The following is a 14,927-nucleotide window of genomic DNA, read 5'->3' on the forward strand; positions in this document are numbered from 1 at the left end:
GGAAATGGAGGACGCCTCCTCCTGGGAAAGGAGGAAGACCTATGCACACACACACACATCTGTACCTATATGATTGCATATACTATACACAGATACACACATACATGTACATATATACATATACATACACATATATACATACATAAACTTATACATACAGGTACATATATATATATACGCACACACATACACACCTGAATATATATATATATATATATATGATTGCATATACATATACATACACACAAACATGTATATGCAATCACATATGTACAGGTGTGTATGTATGTATATATGTATATACATACATATACATACATGTATATATATATATATATATATATATATATGCATATACATACACACATTTACACACATAAATACACATACATATATGCATATACATCTACACACACACACATATCCACAGGGAGAGAAAGGCAACCCAGCTCCATCAGGGCTTGCCTGAAAGAAGAAAGTCCTCCCCTCCATCCACCATCCAGAGGGAGAGAAGGACAGGCCAGCTCTATTGGGCTAATCAGAGTAAAAAGAAGGGTCCTCTCTCCAGTCCATCTGCCATGGTCCAGGCCTCAGAGGAAGAGAAGATCTGCTGGACTTTGCCCCTTCCCCACTGCCATTCCCTTCTCCTTTTGTGTCTTGTCTCTTTAGATTGTAAGCCTGAGGGCAAGGAAAGTCTAATTAACAATTTGTAAGCCGCTCTGATAGCCTTTTGGCTGAAGAGCAAGGTATAAATAAATAAATATTAATATATTATTGTATTATTAATATATTATTGTATTATTATTATTATTATTATTATATACATATATACGTGTACATATATGCATATACATATATGTACACACACACACACATATGGAAGGCATTTTGGAATTCCAACATATAGTGACCCTATTATGAGGTTTTCTTCGTAAGATTTGTTTGGAACAGGTTTGCCATTGTCTTTCCTTGAGGCTGAGAAAGTGTGACTTGCCCATGGTCACCCAGTGAGTCCAACACTCAAACCACTACGCCACTTGGCCATGAAACCCACTGGGTGACCTTGGGCAAGTCACGTCTTCTCAGCCTCAGGGAAGGCAACAGTAAACCTCCTCTGAACCAATCTTGTGAAGGAAACCCATGACAGGGTTGCCATGTGTCGGAAATTATTTGAAGGCGTACAACGGCAAATGATTAAAAACGAAAAGTGAGCACTAAATGCTTTAAATGCACTTCAATCTCTTTTAGTCTTTAATGCCGAAATCAGCCTCTGTGATAAGCTCCATAGCCCTGTTTGCCTGCAATATCAGTGTGCGACCTTAGGGATTTTGTAGCACCTTTGTGAGAGAAAGACGTTGTAACATAAGCTTTTGTAGACCATCTGAGAAAGTAGACCAAGTCTACAAAAGCTGATGCTACAACATTTGTCACAAGGTGCTACAAAATCCCTTTGCATACATTCTTTGGGGTTAGAGTCCAAATCTGTGTGTGTTTATTCATAAACATGTCTCAGTAGTTTTAGTTAGGATGTTTATGGGCAAAGCTTTTGTTGTGTCATTATATATATTGCCTCAGTCACAAAATTTTAGGAAGATAGCCTGGTTTATCATTAGCAAGCCTCCGGTGTTTTTCCCCTGCCGCTGGAGGAAAACATGGGTTTTGCTTATGTAAATGTATTCATTCTGTCAGAGATTATAATAAAGGCATGCAGGGGGTTCTTCCTCTCTGTACATTCAGCACTCTGTGTGAAGATGTCATCATAGTTTTATTTGAATCAGAGTAAGCAGTAGTCTGTGTGTGTACATTAACTGCCTATGGAAACTGTGAAGCTGATAATGGGTTGGCAATATGGCAGCACCGAGACCAAGTGCAAATGGGTACTTCCTGAGTAGTTTGAGAGACAACATTCAAAAGGATGTGCGGCTGTTGACCCGCTCAGAGGTGAAAGGAAAGTCTGAAATAGCATAACACATATGATAGGAACATGGAATGTGAGATGCATGAATCAGGGGAAGCTTGACATTGTAAAACATTGAAGCCAAGATGACTGAACTGAGCCTGGCATACTTTGGACATATAATGAGAAGACATGATTCACAAAAAACGACAATAATACTTGGTAAAGTAGATGGCAATAGGAAAAGAGGAAGACTGCATTCCAGATGAGCAGATTTAGGGCGTCATCAGACAAGGGAAATTGGAAGTATAATCCAATGGCAATCCGAATGCAATCATGGGGTTTAATGTTATTGCATGATAGACTATCACACGCAATTTCAGGCAATGGGAAGTCAGTCTGAGCGCAATCTTGGGTTTTCACGTTATTGCGCGAGAGGTGATCACATGCAATTTCGGGTAATGGCAAGCTATTTTCGGGCAATGGGAAGTCAGTTTGAACACAATTTGAATTAATGTAAATTCATGTAAATGCATTCTGGCCCCACTTTCTTTTCATTCGAAATTAAGAGAAATTCCGTGTGATAAACTCCTTAATCAAAGAAGCTGCACAAATAAAATGTCTGTGCTTTAAAAAAAAATACTCTGAAAGACTTCTCCATTTTCTCCTCACCAACTCAATCTGTCTTCCTTTTTGGTACCCCCCTCCCAATGTCAAGTGCTGTTTTACCAGCTTCATTTACTGCTGTTCTAGTGCAAATCCAGTGGGTTTACACCCATATAAACCCACTGGGTGACCCCAGGCAAGTCACACTCTCTCAGTCTCACAGGAAGGTAATGGCAAACCCCCTCTGAAGAAACATGCCAAGAAAACTCCATGGTGGGTTCACCTAAGGTTGCTGTAACAACTTGAAGGCACACAAAAACCACAAAGGTGTCCTCAGAGGGGCTGCTGTAGGTAGGCCAGCCATACTGTATCTGCTTATAAAGATGGATACTCCAGTGAAGAGGAAAGAAGAGGAGGCCATTCCAAGAAAATGGTTAGGGTGAAACCAGGTTTATCTCCTCACCACAATCACAACCACCACAGCCTTGTTCTCCAGGGATTCGGCTGGTAGTTGGAATGGTAGGATTGGTGTTTTTGGTCTATTCCCCCATATCTGGCATGATGCAGGAAGACAGAGGCAGTTTCTCCATCTCTAAGGCCTAAACTCAATAGTCAGTCTCGGCTTCCAAATTCATTGCATCAATGAATTGATTAGCATTCTGAGTTAATTACACCAAGTCTTGGTGTAGGAGTGATTCTACAGACAACACGGCCATATCTTTGAATCCTACCACTAATTCTCAAGTTAGCCTCATTCCCATTGTGGTCTATTGTAATTATGACTAACAAGTACATTTAGGCTTGAGAGCTCAGTTTGCCATTTCTGATTTAATATTCATTTTAATAGTTTTTCTACAGTTTTTCGGGCTATATGGCCATGTTCTAGAAGAGTTTGTTCCTGACGTTTCTCCAGTATCTGTGGTTGGCATATTCCTTGTGCACCTGAGAATGATTCAGCGGTGAACAATAAATAATATAATACTCTGGAAGTAAATTGTATGAGCTGCCTAATTTCCTGCATACCTCTTCCCCAAACAGTCATCAGCAAAACTGTGTTTCCATGCACAATACACTAAAATCAACAAAAGGGGCCATAAACCAGCTATAAAAGAAAAAGAAATCATGTTAGCAGAGGAAGTAAACAAAATAATAACTGTGTCATGGAAATGGAACATTTGTAATTGCTTTCTGACTGAATAAAATCTTCAGCTGCAGTGACATTTTAAAAAAATGTAATCTCCTCATCCTGAAACAGAAAGCAAAAGGTAGCTGTCATGTGGAAAACTCCTGATCTTTGTCTCCACTTCTTTTGGCTGTGATACCCTTGCTGTCTGCTATTAATAACATTCCTGCATACAAATAATTTTTAGATTGTATTAGATCAAAATAACCTGTTTGGTTTTATAGTCCAGGAAAGGGAAAGCTCAGCTTAACACAGTTTCAAAAAAAAGTTTGTCTATTCTTAAAAAGTTACGCTTATGGAGTATATTTGCTCTCCTTGTAGCATAGTGTGCTTTGGTTTGGAAGGCTATAGGTTCTGCAGGCAGCTGATAAAGATGTTTTGGGGAGTGGTTTGGGTTGTGTCATTTTGTGTCAATGTTGGACAAACTGCACTCTCCCAACTTGCTTATATTGTTTGGGGATAATGGGAGCTGGAATCTGACACAGCTGGAAAACACCAATGTGAGGAAGATGAGTCTCCAGGGTACTTTCAAAGAACAACAACTGAAGCAGGCACATCCACCACCACCAGCAGCAAAAACAGCTATAGCTGATGGAGTGGATATTCCACTTAAAAAAGAAAGAGAGAGCTTTACAACCAGCCAGTAGAAAAAGTACAACCTGATCTTAACATCCTTGCTGTACAACCTTCTACCCACCTACACCATAACCCAATCCCTTCCTCGTCTTCTTTCTTTTTAAATAGTTAACCTAATATGTGATACTTTAAAAACTATCTAACATGTTTAAATCTATCTAGCAAAGAATCCAAATGATGCGCATGTGCCCATTTCTAAAGCTGCTTCTCCTGTATTTCAAAACATATGCTGGTGAATGAACTTCTCCATTATCTGAACTGACAAGACTGATGAATGGCCAACATATTGCTTCAAATCTGTGCAATACAGTTTCTCCTTTAGGTGCTTTTAGCTGATATGTTAGCTTTTCATTTAAGGCTGAAGACCAGTGGTACTCAGACTTTTACCCTTGAGACCCCCCTCCCCCATACATTTACATATAGATGTTGCTCCCCCAATTCATCATAGTATAGGAATAAAAATACTCTATTTAGTGTTTCATTAGCACATTCATATATATCCACACTTTAACATTTTATAAGGAAATTAACATTGTTGAAATTAGAACAGTTTTATTTAAATAAATTCAACATTTAACTCAATGTATGCATACATTTTAGGATTGGAGCCTCCAAATCTTGCACCCCATTTGAGCAATTCTTGTTCCGCCACACCATTTGAGAACCACTAATATAGATCAAATTATGTCTACCCCATTTTGTATATTAATTGCTTTTAAAATGTTTCCAGCATTTTGCAACATCTAGCCTGGCTTCATCGACAACGTCAAGATCAGTTCTTTATGTTGTAAATCTCACTCCCAAATAATGAAGGCAATAACAAAGATAAAAATAACACTGGAAATTTTCTATTAATAGCTTTTCTCCAGCCTTCAAAAGCCCCCTGCCCTGCATTCAAAACAGCCAGGAATGACATACATTGCAAAACTAGTACGATTGCCAGATTGCAAATGGGAGGGGGAACCAGAACCTTTAATAGTTGTGTAGAAGAGGGAATTTCAGCAAGTGTTGCTTATCTCAGCAACACATAACAAGCAACTGCACAACTGCTAAAAGCACAGGAGCCATCTCCAGTTTTCACTCTGGCAACATACCAACTGCTCATGTAAAGACAGTTTGTCAACCTTTTTAGCAGCAAGAATGCCTGATGCTCTGGTTTTCAGGTAGTACACGCATTCTCCCCTGTGGCTTCCAAGCATGTTTGCCAGATCTGAGGGCTGGCTCTCAGACTCCAGTTTCTGTGCATCTTCTCCAGGTGGATGACAAAGGTGCAAATTTTCCAGTTTTGCTGGTCTCCTCTCCAGGTAAGAGAGGAGACCAACTGCTTGCTATAGTTATCATGGTTCAACTGATTTGTTGTTGCAGCTTGCAAAGATTCTCCAGGAGGTTTATGTATTTATTTAGTTAGCTTCCTCCTTTATTGTGGTGCCATGGCTTTCCTTCCACTCTGCTGCGCAGCCACCTTATGGCTAGAAAAAAGTAGGCTAGAATAAATGGTTCTCATCTTTATTCCTAAATAAGGAAGAAAGAATAATCTTCTTATTTCACCTTGATGTGAGAAAAGCCACTTTACCTAAGATCTCGGACTTAATTTATAATTATGAAAATATGTGTTTGTCTGAATGACTATCTGTGAGGAACTGGTAATTGGTTCTTATTATGTAGTGCTTAATGACATCACTGTAGGTCTCACTAGGTTTTGGCCTGGAAACCTCAGGGACCCTAGAATGATCCTGAACTGGTATCTGTATCTCCAAGAATACATGAAAGAGTAGCAGTTGACTCATCAGCATCAGAAGTACTTTCCAAGGCCTGGGAAACGGGATATTTTCCAACATCATATGCTCATAATATTCACAACTCATATCATTGCCTTTGAAGTAATCTTATTATATGGTATAATGTATTCATTATCACTTGTTCTCAGCAGCCTCGAGGGCCTGTCATCATTCAGAAAGGCAGGCAGGATATAAATATTTTAAGTAAAGAAAGAGTTGAATGTTCAGTGTGCAAACACTGTATGTCTTCGATCTGTGTAAGTACCTTGTGAGACAAGGGTTACAGGGACTGCATTTGGGATCATGTAAGAGCCTGGAAATTAGCTAAGTCAGCTGTTCAGCCCGCAATAGCTGTAGTTGAAGTGGTTGCCTGGTAAAATTGCTTTTATCTGCATGTATGGATGAAGGTCACTCATCCCCTTTCTGCACGGTGATTACTCACCTTGTGTTATCTTATCTGTATAGGAAACACTAGCTGGAAAGGAGAATGAATTGCTTGTGCAGAAAACATTGGATCAGAGCTTTGGCCCTTCTATTCCAGTACTGACAACATGGATGGACATCAGCTCCCCAGAGTTTCAGGCAAGATTCCTTCTTGGCCCTACCTGGAGATGCCAGGAATTGAATTTTGACATCCTGTATGTCATACTTGGGTGCTACTGAGGTTCTACCCTCCCACATGTTTACCCCATACAGTGGTCTCATAGTATCCAGTTGGATTTGGTTCCAGGACACCCCCCTCCCCCAGCATGGAAACCAAAATTCCACATGTGCTCAGACCCCATTATGTAAAATGGTATCCCATATATAAAATGGCAAAATCAAGATTTACTTTTTTGGAATTATTTCTTTAATATTTTCAAGCCACAGATGGTTGAATCCCCGGATACCACAGAACGACTGTACATAATTTTTAATGTGGGAAAGAACATGGGCACCTATTGACTAGAGGGGGAAATTCATGGCTCATTGATTGATCAAGCATCGTGGCTTAAAGACAACAATAGAAAATGTTTTAGGGGATGCTAGTGTAATCCAAAGCAAAGTCAAAAACAAAGGGGAAGCATATCAAGAGATCATTCTTAAATTATCTTGCCATAATGATTTGGTGATGGAGATTAATGGAGTTACTCCTGCTGAACATCTGTAAATGTCATGGCATACTATTAGGCAAGGTAAATTGGCTGCCTCAGGGAACAGATTTGGGGTGTCATGGAAAAGCAGAAAATTGTTTAGTCATGTAATTATGTGGGTTTTTTCTCTCTCTTCCTGCTGGGAAGTAGGAGCGATTTGTAGGATTTTCTGCCATGTCTAATGAAATAAAATGGCTGTCTTTAGGAACTATGTAAACAGATGCTCCGCCTAACACAGCAAAATGTCTTCAGCTAGTCCTGGTGTGTATTTGTTTGTATGTGCCCACACACAAGCATGTTCTAGAGTTGTTTTGAAAAGCCTTCCGCTTCCAGGAAAGATCTCATATCAGCTAAGCTTTTCAGGATAGGTTGTCATGGAAACAGAATGGGTTTTATTGGTAATAGGCATATATGAGGCGCTATATGTGATGTGTAATAGGTTCTTTGTGCATTCTAATTGCAGGGGTTTATTAATAGCATCTCTTACATAACTTTAGCAGTCAGTTATTACAAAAGGTGCAATAAATTCTGTAAACAGGCTGTATATGCTGGATCAAGGTTGAGTCAAACTGAATTTCTTGCCAGATGATGTTGGAGTTGTGTACCACAATTCTATATTCTGCTGTGAAGCATCTAAAACATTATAGCGGTTTCATCAACAGCAACAGAAGTTCCAGTCTGCCTCTTTTCCTCCCCATGGAATGTCATCTTTTGGAATCATGGCTGAGAACATATATAGGAATACAACACCATCAACACTCTATGGACTTAAGAATTTAAATATTGATGTTTTATGAATACAGTACTTGCATTTGTATACGGCTTGGGAAAACAAGTGTGTGTGTGCCTTCAAGCTGCCTGTTATTATATGTTCTTATGGTGACTAAGTAGCTTCAGGGAAATAGGCATAAATAACTAGACTGTATTTGTGATGTGACTTGTACAACACAATTTATGTACAGCATGACCCCCATATCCATGGGACCGCTACTCACAGTTCACTTATCTACTTCTGAAACAAAATGTCCTTTCTGGGCATTTTCTAGCTTCTTCAGCATGATTCTATGGTATGCTTCTGCCAGAGGTTGGGCCAGAAGTCATTTCAATAAAGTTTGCTATCATCCATAGTTTCACATTTCCATGTTAAGTCCATGAATGCATCTCCTATGGATATGGGGATCGTAATGTATTAATCTAGGATTTCTTGCAAGGTTTCTCCTTACTTCTTTCACTTGCCACAGATTCACAGTAATTCAAATTTCTTAGATTTTATGTTGTTTGTTTTTTTTAAAGAACAAAAGGTCTTCGGACATACATGAAACTAAGGGCCGGAGCAGTAGGGGGGGAAGGAGCAGCCCGAGTCCTATCTGGCCAAAAGTGGATCAAGACAAGCCTACTGCACAGCCTGCTCCCAGAGCAGGCAGCAGATGCTGGCCCCAAGCAGCACCGCCAAGATGGGATTATCCTGGCTCCTTTGCGTCGGTCCAAAGGATCGGAGCGCAGCATTGGCATGGCTTTGGGCCACTCTGGAGGCATGCAACCTTTGAACTCCATGCCTCCAAAGTGGTTGGAAGCAGCTTCATTTGGCCCGTCTAGTCTAGGCCTAAGACATGAAACTGAAACCATCCTTGTTTGTAGTGTAGGAAATAGGAAGTTGCCATTTATGAAGTCAGGTTAGTTTTCCATCTAGCTCTGGGGAGAAAACCATGTATCCCTCAAATTTTGCTAAACTCCAATTCTTAGCGTTCTTCAAATTAGCTATGCTGGCACATGGACCTATCAAGCATTGGGATGTTGGGACTTGAAATTCAACAACATCCTTGGTGGCTATACCTTTCCGGACCCTGAACAAGTCAATAATTCCTAGGTTTCCATACTTGGGCCTCCAGACAATGTTTGGCTATAGTTTTCTGTTCATTGCCCATGGGAGCTGAGACACCTGAGAGGAGTTGTTGTTGTTGTTGTTGTTGTTGTTGTTGTTATATCCCACCTTTCTCCCACTATAGGGACTCAAACTGAAGTCCAACAACATTTGAGAATCCAAGAATGGGAACTATAGATCTAGCTATCAGCAGCCATGACCAGCTGTTGTCTGATCCCTTCCAAGATAGGAGGCACTAGGAATTGAGCCTGAATGCAGGGTGTACTTTCTTCCACTGGACTATGATGACTAAAATACTTTTTGAACTTCTCATGCTTCCAGACTACCATGATAGAGAAAAGGTTTCTCAGTATTTGCTTCATTTGTCATTCTTAGGCTGCACATATTCTAGTTCTAGTCAGTTTTATCAGTCATTTCCATAAGGAAAATAAAGTATGCCAATTTGAGGACTAGAAATGAAATTAGGAAGTAACCAGGTTCTGGGAAGATGAAATAACTAACCATAATTATTTATAAAATAAATTGAATGTTCACACACCTTAAAAACAGTCAACAGGCAAACAGATACTCCAGGTCAGCTCATGGCAGTGTGAACAGCATTCACAGCTATCCAAAGATGAGACTGAAATTAATTTCAGACAACTTATTCAACAGGCCCTAATCCTTAATTAACAGTTTCCAAATTCCTCACTTTGGTTCCTAGTTCTTTATTCAGTACAGTAGTTTCTTATATATATATACAGCGCAAGTGCAGATTTGTTGTTGTGTGCCTTGAAGTTGTTTTTGACTAAGGCAAACTTATCATGGGGTTTTCTTGGCACAATTTGTTCAGAGAGGTTTACCTTTGCTTTTCCCTGAGGCTGAGAGCATGTGACTTGCTCATGACAGAATGGGGTATCGAACCCTGGCCTTCAGAGTCATAGTCCAGCACTCAAACCCCTACACCATGCTGGCTCTTGAGCAGATTTAGGAACTGTGAGATACAGTTTGTCAAGTACCAAGTACCTAGTTAACTCAATTAAGACAAAACAGGTGAAACACAGCAATCAAGTTTTATTGATATACAGCTCTGCAGAATTGGGTGTTCTCAGAAAGAGAGGCACACCAAGCCAAATGCAGTTGGCAATTTTTATTCCTTAATCTGTCTGGTAAAAATCCTCCCATATGAGCTGACGTTATGAACGCCTAAAATGAATACATTACCTCTGTACCTATTTACAAGACCCCCTCCTCAAATCTTAACCCCGCCCAATCTTATTTACTCAGTTTCTTTTGCGGTGTTAGGCTGATGTGGTTTTTGGCCATAGTTGCCCTGGTACATCAGTCCAGGGTTTGATCTTGCCATCCTAACTAGACTGGACTCCATTGTAATTTATAGCTGTTTTTCCAGCCAATTAGTACTACCTCTTTTCATGTTTATCCAGAGCTCAGGATGGCACACGTATCATCCTTTTTGTCCGGGAAAGCAGCCAAAGGGCTGATAAGGCAGCTAGTTCCCAAACAAACAAACCCCCTCCCAGCACAGCAAAGTCAGTGTAAGCTACACAGTCCTGGAGATTCACAGTAATTCTACCAAAAGGGATTACCAAGAGAATTGTCAGACGGTCCGAGGTTCAGGGCAACAGATAGGCAGGTCGATAAAGCAGTCCAAGGTCAAGGTTTCCGGGTAGTCAAGACAAGAAGCCAAAGGAGCCAGAGACAGAGGCCTGTTACAGACAGCCAAAATAAAGCTGCTTCGAGTCACAGTGGAGGTATGGTGTTTCAATGATGCATGCGTCTTAAGAGTCCAGAAGTCGCACCAAAGCCACGCTCCACTGGAGCGTAGCTTTGGTGCGACTTCTGAACTCTTAGGATGCATGCATCATTGAAATACCATTACCTCCACTGTGACTCGAAGCAGCTTTATTTTGGCTGTCTGTAACACGCCAGAGTCTTTCCTCTAAAAGAGTCAGATATCCACTGGCAAAGAACCACACATGCTCTAGGTGCTTAAGAAGGCAAGGAGCCGGCCTTCAGCTGTGTCTGATTACGAAGACGCTTCTGATAAAGCCTCCGAGATCTTCGAAGGCCCTCTCTTTCTGCTTGACGCTCATTGAAGGTAGGCACACTGCCCAGATCCTCCTCCGTGTCCACAGCCTCGGCACCAGGCAAACTTGACTGCTGAATCTCTGGAGGGGCCATAGACTCTGCTCCAGCAGAACTAGGGCCAGCCTCTGGCTCCTCCGTTACAGGTTCAAGCCCCAGGGGCTCTGGCTCCTCCATTACAGGTTCAGGTCCCAGGGGCTCTAGCTCATCCTCTGAGTCCTCCAAGCCATCCTCCAGGCTGGGCATGACACTTTTGCCAAAAGATAACACCATTTGTCTATTCGCTGTCTTAATGATCAAGTATCTTTGTGTGGAAAAAACGTGCCCAGTTTTCTACCCCTGGGGTTCATATGGAGTTCAAACCGCTTCTTTCTACTTCTATTAACTAATTTTCTATATATAGTTTACTAATCATACATATACAGTATGTGTAGCTAATCTGATATAGATATATGCTTACATGTATGTAGGTTTACATGTGTTATTAACCATACATATGTGTGCTACTAACCTTATACGTATGCATGTTTGTATATGTTACGAACCCTACACATGTGTGCTGCTAATCATAGTATTGAATCCAAATATTATTCCTCTCAGGAATGTCTGAAACTTTCAAAATCAATGGCTTCAGCCACAATTCCTAACACACTTATTAGGGGAGCAAGCTATGGTGAATCCACTGAAACCTACTTCCAGGCAAGCATCTACAGAATTGTTCAGCATGGTAAGTCTATCTCTGTGTTGGGTTGGAGGTTTAGGTGCAGCCAGAAAAAGAACTCAGATTTAAACAGCTCTGCTAATAAGCCTTTGAACATTTTGCACTATGCCTCCATGCCAAACAGAGCCTACCATCTATGACATGCTTGAGGCACACCAAATTGCAAAGATCCCCTGCAACTTTGTATTATATAAACTGGCCGTTAGAGGGAGCCTCAATCATTTTATGAATGGAAATGAGGGCACAGCGCTTGCTTCCTTGTTACATCTGCTGTACTGACATAACCATTTGCTGTACCTGTGTAGACTAATCAGATTCCAGAAAACTAAACTTAACCACTTGTAACACCAGTTTTGCTTTATAAAAAACATGTGCCCAGTAAACCAGTAGTCTGAAAAAAAATCAGCACTTTATTATCATGTATGCTGCTTCTAGTGTCTATTCTGTGTTCATATTCTCACCATTAGTTCTATTATTTGTGTGTGGAACATTAATATTAACTTTTGGAAAAAAATATCAAAGGATATATATATATATGCCATGTCTGAAAGCTTGCTTGCCTTTCTGACTATTCTTTTCCTTTATAATTCATTCCTTGGTGTAGGTTGGGAAGCATAAGGGAAGGGAGAAGCATTTGGGCTGTCTATGACCATCTCCCTATGAGAAATTTCTCCATATGTCTGAGCAGAGAGATGGATTCAGTTGTGTTTAAATGGTCTCGCCAGCAATGACATAACTCCATTCATTCTTCTTTGAATAATTAAAATAGCTTTACTAGTTGACACTACATAAATTCCATACAGTTGAATCAAACAATTACTTTGCAGCTGGCTGTCTAGCAACTCTTAAATGAACTCATGGCCCTGCTCTGTTGATCTTCAGAAGGAACATACAACAGTATTAGCTGCATATGCTTTCTTAGACCAGGCCAAATAATTTGTCCATCTCATAGAGGTAGACAATTTGTGGACTACAGTTCCCATAATCTCCAGTCAACATAGTCAGTGGTATTGAATAATTGGAGATGTAGACTAACAGATCTGCAGGACACCAGGTTGCCTTCTCCTTTACTCTGACTAGTAGTGGCTCTTCAGAAAATGGATTTTCCTAGGCAATGGAAGCAAAGGGGCAGAATGTTATTGGACGTCTCACCCATAATCTCTCTTTTTTAAAATATAGTTTATTGAATTAAAAGAAACATCCATACAAACTTACATACATTTACAAAATAAAACGTGTACATATGGTTCTAAATTCTATAAATATTTTCTTATCTTGTACATACACCTTCATAAAAAACTCCTACGTTTGGTTTGTTACAATTCCAATTCCATCTCCTCAACTAACTACCTTCTCTCTTCTCATTCTAACTCTTCCATCCTATTCTATCTAATTTCTAGTCCTAACATCCATTCTTCATACTAACATACAGGTTACTTCCTTCTCCTTTTTTCGCTGTTTGCGCAAATTCAAGGTAAGAGTAACTTTCTTTCTTCAAAATAACCTTTGTGACTTCACTCAAACATTTACAAATTGATTAAACTACAAGATAGCTGACAAGCCTAATTAATCATGATCTGTAAATATATATATGTATATATACACACCTATACATATATATTTACACTTCTTTTACCGAGGACTATAATACCATGTTACCCATCGGATTAACTACAAAGACATTCCCCTTCACTGTTATACCATTCACAGTTTATACAATGTTATAATATATTAACTAAGGGTTAGAGTTCCAGATTTCTTAAGGTATTCCGTCACAGGTTTCCAAGTTTGATCATTAATTCTATCCCAATATTTCCCCACTTCTTTACATGACTACCAGCAGTGAAAAAAGGTACTGTACCAGGATTCTTTTTGCATTTCCAACATAAATTACTACTGTTGCTATATAATGTAGAAATTTTTTCAGGGTTAAATACCAATGGTAAAAGATTTTATAATAGTTTTCTCTAATTCGTTGTGATACCATATATTTTGTTACATTATTCCAAGATTTTTCCCATTTTGCCAAGTCTAGGTTGTAACCAATGTTTTTCACCCATTTTATCATCTCTTCTTTGACTACCTCGGACTCTAAACTTTCTTTCAACAGAACTTTATATATTTTCCCAATTAACCCTTTTGACCCCGATGTAATAATTTTGAAAATCTCTGGTTCTTTATCTTTTTCCATAAATCCAAAACATTTTTTATCCAATTGGAACCTTTCGTAAATTTGCCTATATGGGAACCAGTTAATCATGCATCCTTCCTTTACCAACTCTTCCTGGGTCTTTAACTTTACTTCTTTCCTGTTACCTTTCAACAATATTCTGTAAGTAAGCCAGTTTTCTTCTTGAATAGTCTCCCTCCTCTGTAAAGCCTCTTGGGGAGAGACCCACTCTGGTATTTTTGTTACCAATCGTTTTTTATACCTCTTCCAAGCATCTATTAATGAATTCCTAATACAGTGGGTGTTAAAGATGTTATTAATTTTCTCCTTTTCATACATGAGATAGGCGTGCCATCCAAAACGAAGGCCTTCACCTTCTATATAGCCAAAAGATTATTGTTTTTTAACTTAATCCATTCCTTCAGCCAAACCAGACAACAAGAGTTGTAATACAATTCCAAATTAGTTTGTTTCGAGTCCTGTAATGCTTTTAATCGGGTTTTGGGTTTTTTCCCTTCCCAAATGAAGGAAGAAAGTTCTTTGTGCCAATTCTTAAATGTTTTCCTTTTAATTGTTATCGAGATCATTTGAAAATAAAAAATTAGTTTAGGCCATAATCTCTTAACATTGTAGACAATGGTGAAGAAAGCTGGGCAGGATGACCAGATGTCATAACCTCAAAGGAGGACAAGGCACCACAAAATGTAAGACATTGAAGAAAAATATAGGACATTTTCACATAAAAGCTAAAAACACTACTATAAATATAAATTCATTTCATATTTAAAGCTCATTTCATTTACAACTATATTACATATACTGTCTTTTATTTTTCT

This window comes from Sceloporus occidentalis, unplaced genomic scaffold (genome assembly GCF_023333645.1).
Source record: "Sceloporus occidentalis isolate IW3139 unplaced genomic scaffold, rSceOcc1.0.p SCAF_1, whole genome shotgun sequence".
In the NCBI taxonomy this organism is placed as follows: Eukaryota; Metazoa; Chordata; class Lepidosauria; order Squamata; family Phrynosomatidae; genus Sceloporus; species Sceloporus occidentalis.